The sequence below is a fragment of the Benincasa hispida genome, chromosome 3, assembly GCF_027475165.1.
Source record: "Benincasa hispida cultivar pf3 chromosome 3, pf3_genome.v1.1, whole genome shotgun sequence".
Classification (NCBI taxonomy): Eukaryota; Viridiplantae; Streptophyta; class Magnoliopsida; order Cucurbitales; family Cucurbitaceae; genus Benincasa; species Benincasa hispida.
This window is the reverse complement of record NC_143480.1, coordinates 61,830,495-61,842,822: the sequence shown is the minus strand read 5'-3', so window position 1 is coordinate 61,842,822 and position 12,328 is coordinate 61,830,495. Positions and strand designations below refer to the sequence as shown.

Sequence of the window (12,328 nt, the reverse complement as noted above, 5' to 3'; positions counted from 1 at the left end):
TTCTCAGAAGACTTTGCGGTAACCAAATAAATCAAGTAGTTGTTGGGAATGTTGTTTGGGGTAATAAAAATAAACAAATGCGGTGAAGTTCGAAAAGAGTTGATAAAACAGAAGATGCGATGAGTATGCGTTGAATGGGTTGAGAAGGGTTTCGGCTAACACTTCCTAAGATGCGTTCATGCTATACGATCATGTAACATACATACAATAGTAAACCATCTCTCGATGTAAATGCTACGGCTTCTAATGCTAGAACGCATGCGATATATGTGATGAGTCTATAGGACCTAAACATAAGCCTCTATTCTTATTTATGCGATGAAAAAATGACACACACACAAATAAGGCGACCACATAATATCATACCTATCTCTAGGGTGCATGCGATGCAGGTTGGAAAACAGAGTTTATCTCTAAGTCCCTATCTCTTGTTTATGCAGATCTAATCTTGCTCTCTCGAGTCTGGATTCTAACCTAGCTCTCTCAAGTCTCAGGTTATTTATTTAGACTCTCTCTCGAGTAGCTCTAAAGGGGTGTTAGGCACAACATAAAATAAGATAATCGCATGCGATGAAGATCTTAGATCATGTTAGCTTAGTTCTTTTCAACCCATTCGATAAGTTTAGCTACTCATGCGTGCTAAGAGAGTGAACATATGTAGAATAAGAACTTCCATTGTATGAATATAAGGTTGAAGTAAAAAATAACAATGCAAGAAGAGAATAAAGAGCTTGATAGCAATCTCTTGCTTCCCAGGCTTTTACACTGTCTTTCCTACTCTTGTTCAAAAGATAGTCTCGCTCTCACGAGAGTGGGCCCGCTCTCTGCTTTCAACGCCTCCGGGTTCTTTCTCGAGTTTCCCTAAGCGATCTTCCGGCGTCTCTACTCTTCTCTTGCTCCGCCTTAAAAATAAAAGAAAACTATGAACACAACTAAAGCTATGAACTACCGACTGGTGAACCCCTTTTTTGAAGGATGCCTTCGGTATTTATAGAGACTTGGGGTGAAAGGCAGCTTCTCTCTTTTGATTGCATAGATGGGATGGCTTTAATTCTCCGAATGATGTGCCGAATATTTGTCACCAAAAAGCTGAGTGTACTTTGTTATTGTTAGCGACTTGTTAACTTAATTCGAATTCGACCGTCATCAGCTTTCTGTCCCATCATAATTAATTATGCCTTTCACCCAGATGTGCCCACCAAGTTGTGCCGGCTTTATGTGGCAATCCTTCTTGAGTAGATGTTTGCGAACACAAATCACTGCAAAGCCTTGCAGTAATGTTGCGCTCGTTCGTTGATTTCTTGTGATTGTGATTTTCGCCTTGCATCAACGCATATTCTGCATAAAATAAAAAAATTAATTATTTCTATGCGATGGACGCATGCGACCGCAATGTTATGAACTTAATTCTTTTTGGACGCAATTTAACATATTTTATCAACGCAAGCCAACATTTTTTAAGAACTTAGCACTGTAATAATGTGCATTTCTGTCCATTATCAGCACATACGCACATGCACACATGCACACACGTATGCGCGTACATACACGTCGCACACATGCACGCAGGCACACACACATACACGTATATGTATACATACATACATATATGCATATATACATATACACATATATGGGAAACTTCGACAAATAGTTTTCCTTATTTTTCTATTTTCAAAATCCACACACACACACACATACACATATACATTGAAGGAATCGAATCATGCAGCGGAAGCATTGTGAACGCCTTGCATCCCAGAATTTGATTTTTACATAAACAAATTCATTATAATAAAACAGAATATAAACATGTAAACTAGCAAACTTTGGGAAAATATTAGAACCATTTTACCTTTGTAGATTCCCAAGCTTCACGAATAATTCTCTCGAAGTTTCAACGAATGACTCCTCCAACGATCATGTTCACGAATGATTTCTTGAACAATCTCGAACACTACCAGGAGAGTAACCTCATTATTCTCTAGGATTCCAATAGAGGGATAGGTGTATCCAACTACTGGGAGAGGGAGAGGAGAAAAGGGTTTTGGAGAGTAGAGATGATTCTCTTTGTGGCTTAGGAAAAATTTTGCACAATAACCCTTATGTGTTGTGTATTGTCAGTCTTAGTGTCAATGTCTCCTAAAGGGGCCATAGGGAGGTCTTTATATAGAGAAGGGCCAAGTCATTTTTCTAATCCTTTTCCTATTTCCCTTTTCCACAATTAATTAATTAACACTTATTTAATTAATTAGCCCAATTAATAAAATAACACTTATTTAATTAATTAGCATAATAAAATAATACTTATTTAATTTAATTTTCACATTAATTAAATAACTATTAAATCTAATTTAATGTATATATATTTAATTATCTTAAACATCGTATGTGTATGAGCAATACCTCTCTATTAATTAATTCTTTGTGAATCTAATTTACTTGAATTAATTAACTGAATCTTATTCAAATATTACTTTCCACTTTAATTTGAATTATAGATCATATCTATAATCAATTATATACTAATCACATTAATATATCGTTTCCTCAAATTAATTTGAACAATTCAAATCATCCATCTTAAATATCCTCTAGTGAGCTAACTAGGAGACCTGATGGACCTATAGATCAGAAGCTCCAACGATATGAGATTAATTGGCTAAACTCATTAACCAAGTTAATCAATATTCGTTAACTATGGGTACACTCCACTAAAGACCCACAACTGCATTCTTCTCACTACAGATATATTTCTATGTCCACTGATGTAGACCAATAACAACAAGTTAGTCCTTCACGAGTGTTTGTAACTTCAACTAGTCAAATTATCGTTTTACCCTTGGGTTACCTCTGACTCCTTAAGTACCAGTGCCCTTCTAATGAACAACTTTTTTATAGTCCAACTAATAAATAGAAACCCTCTTAGGCCAATGAGAGGGTAGGACCATTTGTTCAAGTCCCAGAGACACCACTTAAGGGAACACTCATTTACTTACCCTTAAGGCGGAAAGGTGTGAATTCCATCTTGTATTATTATGTTCTTAGCTCCCCACTCGGTATTGTCCTCAAAATGGTAGGCATATTGGGTCGGCGAATTGGCTACCCTCACCCATCCAAATCAAAAGACAATCCTTTGTGAACTGGAGTTCATAATATACTCAAAATTAAGACTAAGTTTCATAGGTCATTCTATTGAAATAGAAACCAAACCATTTAACAATGTTATATCTAGTGGTTACTATTTCGTAGTCCAGTCTTCTGAGAACTCATTGCATAGAATACCCCGCTTACATGCTATATACATGAATGCGTTGGATCATTACTTTTGTATCAAATACAAAGTGGATCGTATCTATAGTGTTACCAGGATAAGGTAACCGATCTTATCCCTATATAGACCCTTTAGGTTGTATCTTAAACATTGATCCGTGTATGTCTCCACATACAGTTCAAAAATAATAAAACAAGCATGAATGTTAGTTTATTGGATTTAAGGTTATCAAGACAAAATAGACAAACAACACAAATAATAACATTTATTGAATTAACATTTATAATTCTTTATTGATGACGGTCAATTAATAACATTTACTATTTACGAGTTTTAGGGCATAAAACCCAACAAACTCCCACTTGAACTAAAACTCTAGTCAGTGGGTGGTTGTACACAATATCAGAATCCAAAAAGTGGGATTATTGTAAATAAATACAATAAACTAGGGCATCCATATACCCATTACACATCTTCCACTTGCCCTAGATTATACAATGTACATGTCTCATAGACCTAGACTCTGTAGATGACCCTCAAACACTTTAGCCGAGAGAGCGTTTACGTAAATTGATCAGTAATGGCTATTCCCCCACTGTTGTCACAATACAAGGTGATGGACAAGTCCATATTTGGAACCACTTCTAAATAGCTTAGGAATTTCCTGAGCCAAACTGCTTCATTTGATGGTTCACAAGAAGCTATATATTCAGCTTCTATAGTGGAATCTGCAATATATCCTTGCTTGATGCTACGCTACACTACAATTCCCTGTTCAGGGTAAACACTGATCCTGACGTGAATTTTCTAGAGTTATTGTCAGTTTGAAAATCAGAGTCGGTGTATCTTGTAAGGATCAAATCCTTTGCTCCATACACCAACTTGTAGTCTCTTGTTCTCCTAAGATACTTGAGGATGTTCTTAACTGCAGTCTAGTAGTCTAACCTTGGATTGGACTGGTACCTACTGACTATTCCCACTGCATAACAAATATCTGGCCTAGTATAGAGTATAGCATACATTAAGCTTCCCATAATTGAGGTATAGGGAATACGTCTCATATCCTCAACTTCTTTTGGTATCTTAGGACACTGTTCCTTAATGTCAGCTACATCATTCTCAATGAGAAGGATATCGTCCACATAAAGTACTAGAAAAGCTACTTTATCGTTGATGATTTTCTTGTAGATACAAGATTAATCAACGTTTTGATTAAAATCAAAAGATTTGATCGTTGTATCAAATCTAATGTTCCAAGATCTGAATGCATGTTTCAATCCATAAATGGATTGATTCAGCTTGCAAACTTTTTGCGCCTGACCTCAGGCGATGAACTCCTCGGGTTAAGACATAAGAATATTCTCTTCAAGATTGCCATTCAGATGAGCAGTCTTGACATCCATTTTTTATATTTCATAGTCATAATATGTGGCTATGGACAAAAGAATTCTTATAGACTTAAGCATAGCAATAGGGGAAAACGTTTCCTCACAGTCAATTCCTTCCCTCTGGGTATAACCTTTTGCTACAAGTCTAACTTTAAAGGTCGGTACCTTTTCAGCTACATCTCTCTTTCTTTTATTGATTCATTTGCGTCCTATGGGTTTTACCCCTTCAAGTGGATTTACATGCTCTCGTACTGAATTGGGAGTACATAGAATACATTTTAAGGTCCATGACTTTGACCCATTGATCATTGTCTACATCATTCATTGCCTGTGTTATAGGACAATGGATCCTCGACACCATCATCTAGCATGACAACCTGAGTTTCATTTAAACCCAAGTAGCGATCAAGTAGCAGACACACAAATATTCTATTCAAGATATTAAAATTATTATTGATTCTTAATTACTATATTAAAGTTTTAATTAATTAAGAATCTACAATAATTTTAATTATAGATTAATTAATTTTAAAATACTTATAACTAAAATTATTATTGCTTCTTAATTAATTAAATTTTATCAATATATTTAATGATATTATTTTTTTTAAAATTAATTAATCTAGTACAATTATATAAAATTTTCATACTTAATTTCATAAATTAAATACAAACATAAATTTTATTCATAAAATTTTGATAGCATTTCTCATGCACAACCAAATACAGTCATTTTAGATTTCTAGACATCCTATTCTCAAGCAACCTATTCCCAATCATCATTTATTTCTAGGCATCTAAAAACTTTAAACCCAAACAACCTCTAAAATTAATTAATTAATATTGCAAAAACCTAATATTAATATATTTTTCTTTCATTTACTTGATAAATATATATATATATATATAATTCACATTGTAGTAGGTTATGTGTTAGGTTTCTCATTAATATATAATTAATAAAACATTAACGATAAGGACCAAAATATTTTGAAAGTGACTAAAACATTAAGCATATGCAAAATCTAATTGATGACTAAATATTTAAAAGTAAAAGAACTATAATAGCTCGACTATTCATTTAAATGCTATAGACTCAAATGAAATAAGTCTTTTCCAGATGATATTTGAAAGTTGTGGAACTAATTGTGGTTACATGTCTAAATTTTCAATAATAATAATAATAAAATAATTAATGAAAAACTATGGTAAAGAATAAAATAGTTTTGTTTTTCCTTCAAGCTTTTAGGTTTTCTATCATTTTGAAAGTTGAAAAAATAAAAGAAGAATTCAAAAGTTGTCTTATTTGATAACTTCTTAGGGTGAACATAAGGTTAACAATAACAAGATTTTAAAAGTAGAAATTAAAACAAACAAATTCATTGATATATAGAAGAATTGTTTATAAATTTAATTTTTAAAAGATTAAAAATTAAAAAAAAAACATTATTAAATGGGTCTTAAAGGACTTTAATACAATGAGTCCCAACTCTTAATATTTGGAAATTTGAGGTATAGGTAACTTGAAAATATTGATAAAAGGGCAATAGTACTACAAGTGCAATCGACTCCACTCATCTTCTATGCTTTCTTCTTCAATCACAAAAGGGAAAAAAAAACTTTTTTAAAGAAATTTAATATTTTTTACAACACTTGTGATTGGATACTTGAGTGGGTTGCATAAACATGGATACAATTCAAGATGCACTCAAATATTTTTTTAATAAAATTTATGTCAAAATATTAATTTTATCAGATTTTAGGAACTTTTGGAGGTTGAACCTTTGCTCAAAAATAAGCAAGATATTCTAGGGTAATTGACAAAATTAACTTTTTTCAAGTTTTGATTTTGATTTTGATTTTTGGACTCTTTTTAAAAGGTATGTTTTTTCGACCCCACAATTTTGAAAATAATGAAAATTACTCTAATAACCTTCACATTTCAAAACTCACTCAAACCCTCCAAACCTTCATTTTTCTTTTTCATTTTCACTCTTCTCCATTTCAAAAGTCCTCAATCTCACTCCATTTCACTCTTGGAAAATTGACAAAAATGGCCTATTTGGAGTTTGATTTTGTATTTTTGACATATTTTTAAAAATCAAGTTTTTTTTACCCCTTGATGATGAAACTGATGTAAGCATGAAAAATATTGGTGGTACAATTACTCTTATGCCCCTTATTAAATTCTCACTTTCAACTTCAACAACCAACCTACCAATATTTTGCATGAGAGTATTTGTACAACAAATATTTTCCATGCTTACATCATTCTCATCATCAATGAGTCAAAAAAACTTGTTCTTCAAAAATAGGTCAAAAATACAAAATTAAATTTCAAATAGGCAATTTTTGTCAATTTTTCTATCTATCCCTCTTTTAATAACTTTATTAATAATGACGTAACTGAAGCACAACTCAATTGTTTAAAATATATGTCTTCAATCCAGAGGTATTTTTTTTGATAATTACGCACTAACTTAGACATAATAATTGAGAACAAACTTACATAGTTTTTCTTTTTAAGAGAAATTTGATGCATTGCTTGGATGTTACAAACCTTGATCATACAAATCTAGCTAACTTTTCCACTTCCAAACTTCAATAATCCAGACTTATATTAGACAGCAATTCAAACATCTTCGGGTCAGACCGGAGTAGCGATCGTATCCGAAGATATCTCATTGTATGATTGTTGAATGATTTGAGGGCTATCATTGAACTTGAATATCTTCTTCCTCTTGCAAAGGTTCATCAAAATGTACCATAGAGTTCCAACCAAAGTCATTATAGCACTCACAAAGAACACAATCTTGTGAGTTAAAATCATCAAAACCACCAATAAAGCAACTGGAAATAAGCACATGGCCACTAACCATGGCAGTTCCATTGGAACCTTGAATGGCCTCCATAGCTCTGGTTGCTTCCATCTCAACCATATGAATGATGTGAATTCCAACAACATTCCCAAGCTATAAATGAAGTTCGCAGATGCCACGATGTCATAGAACTGCATGCAGGAGGCGCCGAGGGACACTCCCGTGCATATCAAGATCCCTACCCATGGCGTTTCGAAAACTTTCGCCCTTGAAGCGAAGAACCTCGGCAGAATCCCGATCTCTGCCATCCCTAGGATTTGATACGCACTGCTACTTAGCTGCGCTTCATACATGCCAATTGCCGATAAGCCTGAATTAAGGGTATGTAAAATGAAGAAAGGATTGAGTTAATTTATGTTAGAGACGTGCATGATATTAGGAAACAAAATAATAGTAAAAATCAAATAAAGACTTAAATGACTAAACTAAATACAAAAAAACTTCACTCATCTATGGTGTAATTCAAATTGCACATAATGAAAATCTATCATGTGACATTTATTTTTTTAAATTGATTATTTTTAATTTTTTACTATGTACAAAAAAAAAATGCCAGAGGTTGCACTGAATTATTGCCCAAATAAACATGGTTCAAGTACAAATCTAATCTTGAACATTCATATTTGTGTCTCTTACAAAAGTGTCTATTAGTCCTTTAAACTTTCATTTTTGTAATAAAATATTTACTTTTTTTAATTATTTAATATATCATATATAGAGATTTGAATTTGAGGTTTAATGAAATGCAATTTTGTGTCTAGCAGAATTATAATTTTTTTAAAAAATATATATATTGAAAATGATTTATTAAATATAAAATTAAAAATTTCACAGAATTATTTGATATAACATTAAAAGTTTAAGGACTCGTTAGACATTTTTCTAAATTTCAAAAATCTATGGAAATTGAAAATTTAGAGGCTTATTAGACACTTCTAAAATTTTAAGGATCAAATAAACACAAACTTAACTAAAAGTTCAGAGATTTAACAAGATGTTTGGGAGTAATTAAAAAAGGATTAAAATTCCAAAATCATTTGAAAAGTTCTTTTAATTATTTAAAATCCATATAGTATGAAAAATACATTTAAAAGCATAAAATTAAACATTCAATTGATTTTGACGAAGGATCAAATGTGATTTTTTTTTAACTATTTCAGAATAAGTCTCAAATATGCATTAAGAATATGTTAGGATCGAAAAGAGTAAAAAGTTATTTTAAAAAAGTTATTTTCAAAAAATTATTTTCATTTAAAGTTTTTTTTGATAAAAACTATTTGAAATAAGTTTTGAAAGTTTAGCGATTTCCAAACACTTTAATCAAAATGAGTCTATCTAGCAGATAGTACAATAATTTTGTCTCTCTTTATGAATATCTCTAGCTATGCTCCGAACCTGCACCAATATCCAGGAGGATTTTCAGCCAATTCCCACCAATGAACTCGGCGGCCTGTGCGTGAAACCCCGGACCCCACGCGCTTTGTTCCACCGGGACGGCGCCGATGACGGCAAGCAACGGGATTATGTAAGAGAGAGAGATGAATATAACAGAAACAAATAGGGCAACAGGGTAAGTTTTGTGTGGATTCTCAACTTCACCAGCCAATGTACTTACATTGTCCCAAAAGTTGAGGTTCCAAAAGAGAGTATTGAGATACAAATTCCAGTCCCTTTTCACGCCCATCTCGCCGGAGCTAAACCACCGGCGAGGCCGGATCTTTGGCATGGCAATCAAGGTCATTAAAATGAACGGTAAGAACGAAATAAAAGCCAAAACAATGGCAACGTATCCAACAATTGTCAACCCAAAGTAGTTGAGAAGCGAGAGGAGTATCGTCGAAACAAAGACGGCAATTTGGCGAGGCCAACCGGATTCTAAGGCTGGGAATATTTTCTCGACGTAGCTGATGAAGAATGCTGGGAAGGCGGTAATGTTCATGATTCCGCTAAAGATCTTCCAAGTACCCATGAGGGAGCCACAAAAGGGTCCGAAGGCTCGCTCCGCCCATATCACAAAACCGCCATTACCAGGAAAGGTGGTCGCCAGCTCCGCCGTGATCAATGCCTCAGGGACACTCCATAAGAATGGAAAGACAATGAAGCCAATAATCACGAATAACGATCCAGCCGCTTGAACTGCTGGCTCTTCGCCGTAAGGACCGCCGGCCACTTGGAAGTAAATGAGGAACACAAGCGGGAGCAAAGTTAGCTTCTTTCGAGTGGCAACCACCGTGGTGGCTGCACCGGTGATTGACGGGTTTGAGGCGGCTGGTTGGATCTGGAAAGCTTGTTGTTTGTCGTCGCTCCTGAATTCTTGGAGATCCATATTGAATTTTCAGCTATAGAATATAAAAATTCATGTATCAAGCAACGTAATGAACATATAGCTGGTTGAATTGAAAAGTTGAAAGATTGTGAGGAACTTTATATAGACAGACAAGATAGAGGGATATAGGCCTTCTCAGCTTCAATTCGTACATAAAATGTTATATGAATAGTAGTATCACCAACAATTTGAAAATATAGAAGCTGATATACCGAAAAAAAATCTGAGTCTAATGATTTCATGTTGTCTCCTTAAGACAATTTTACTCACTCTAGTGCATGAGTTTCATGAGTAATTGTCTCCCAAGATAAAACAGATTAACTTTCTTATGGAAGTAGCACCCCGTTCACAAAATCTATCAAACTACACTTTGTGTAAATAAATCAAACTTGCAAAAATTTATAAAACGGGAGAAAAGTGTTATGAGAAAAAAATGCTTATGGAAAAAGTTGTTATATCAATTTGAAGAAGAGGCATATTTATATACTTTTCGTGGCCATTCTCTTCTTCAAGTTGGTTGTTTTCAAAATAACATGTTCATTCACGAAACAATACAGTTCTACACGAAAGGTCACTACCATTTATTCCAACATAAAATACGTTGGAATTTTTCATGATTTTTTTTTCTCAAGTTACGTGCTTTAAGAATAGATTGATGTATTAAAATTTTTAGTACAATAAATAGAAGGGTGAACTTTAAACTTTTGATGTCATGGGAGATAATACATATCAATCATCGTTTAACTAGACAATAATATATTTGAGAGTGATTTTAAAATGATCAAAATATTTTTTTGTCATTTTAAAAGTATTTTTAATAATTTAAAATCAATTTAATAATATGTAAAATGTGTTTAAAAGTTCAAATTTAATATTAAATTGAGAGTGAATGATTAAGTGTGTGTTTCAAAGTGATTTTAAACATGACAAAAGTGATTTTAACTGTTTTAACATCATTCTCAACGTTTTGAGGGTTTTTTTTTTTTTTAAATTGTCTTTGTCATTATTAAGTGGAAGACTTTAACTTACAAGTTACAACCACTCCATAGATTTGACTTTGGACTTCAGTTGTTAGTAAGGAGTTCTATATGTGGATACTTTTTCTTTTTACAGCTCAATTATTATTGGTCTGGTCTTCATATCTAATAATATAAAGAAAATATGCCAAATAAGACTGGTGCACTGAGAAGTTAGTAGAATCTCTTATTCATAGGACAGCAAAAGATATTTTATAAATATTTTTTTATCTCGGATAATTGAAAGGGTTGTACAGAAATAGGTTCAACTGGAATTCCACCCAAACATTACTCTTAATAAATTATAAGTTCAAAATGTCATTCAATGAATTAAACATGATTGTTAATGGTAGAAACTTGTTATAATAAAAATTTGGAAATAAAGCCTTTTATGGAGGTGTTTGGTGTGTGATAAAAACAGAGAGTTGAGTTGATAATTATTATCTAGAGAGTTAAATTATCTGAGAAGTTAAATTGTCTGTGTTTGTTGTGCAGAGTTTAGTTAAGTTAGTAATTATTGTCTGTGTTTGCTGTGCAGAATTGATTTGAGTTGGGTTTGGAAGTCTGTGTTTGAGTGCTGAGTTGAGTTGAGTAGGGGTATCTGTTGCAGTTTTTTGTGAATGAGATTAGTTCTATTTTTTTTCTATTTGTTTTCTATTTCATTTTTCATTTTTTAGTTTTATGTTTTGCTATTGTTGATTAATTTTCAACTATACACGTATTTTCTCAAATCATTTATGACATAAACTGGACAATCTCAATTTATCTCAATTTGTAGAACATAATAGATTATTTTTCATATATTCTTTTAAAAACTGTAATAATTCTAATTCTCTTCAATCTGTAAAATATACCACCAAAATACATTTCATATTGCTGCTCAATTAATTGGTATATTGTATATTGTATGTATATATATTGAATGCATGTATATATATTGAAGGTAATTATCCCAATTACTAATGGATTGGTATATTGTATGTGTATATATTGAATCTTGCTAACTAAACATTATTATTTCACATATCATAAACTGGATAGCTTAACAGTTTATTTTTATATAATATGGATGGTATATCTGGAATTGAAATTATCCTTTTATTTGATTATGATGGTGAGAATGTGATGTAGTACAATAACATTTTTTAGAAGATCACAAAAATAATATGAACCGACCGAACATGTGGTCGTTTCCAAAAAAAATCACAAAATATATGTTTTTTGAGGTTGAAATATTAAGTGGTTAGTGTAGTGGGTCCGAGCAAGTAAGGGTGTATAGTACCGTAGTTATTTGTTTTCTTGTACAGCTATGAAGAGGACTATTTTTTGTATGTCTGTGCCAATGATATCAATTAGGTCACATCTATCATCCTCATTGAGCCCTCAATACCAAATTTTGCATGAACTACCTCCTTCCGACGTCCAAATTCTCGGCTTGCGATCGT

At 32.6% G+C, this 12,328-nt stretch overlaps 1 pseudogene; it reads right to left on the bottom strand.

Annotated features, from left to right (window-relative positions):
* Positions 1–7,309: 7,309 nt before the first annotated feature.
* On the bottom strand, positions 7,310–9,867 carry LOC120073632 (putative polyamine transporter At3g13620 pseudogene; annotated as a pseudogene).
* Between the last annotated feature and the right edge of the window lie 2,461 nt (positions 9,868–12,328).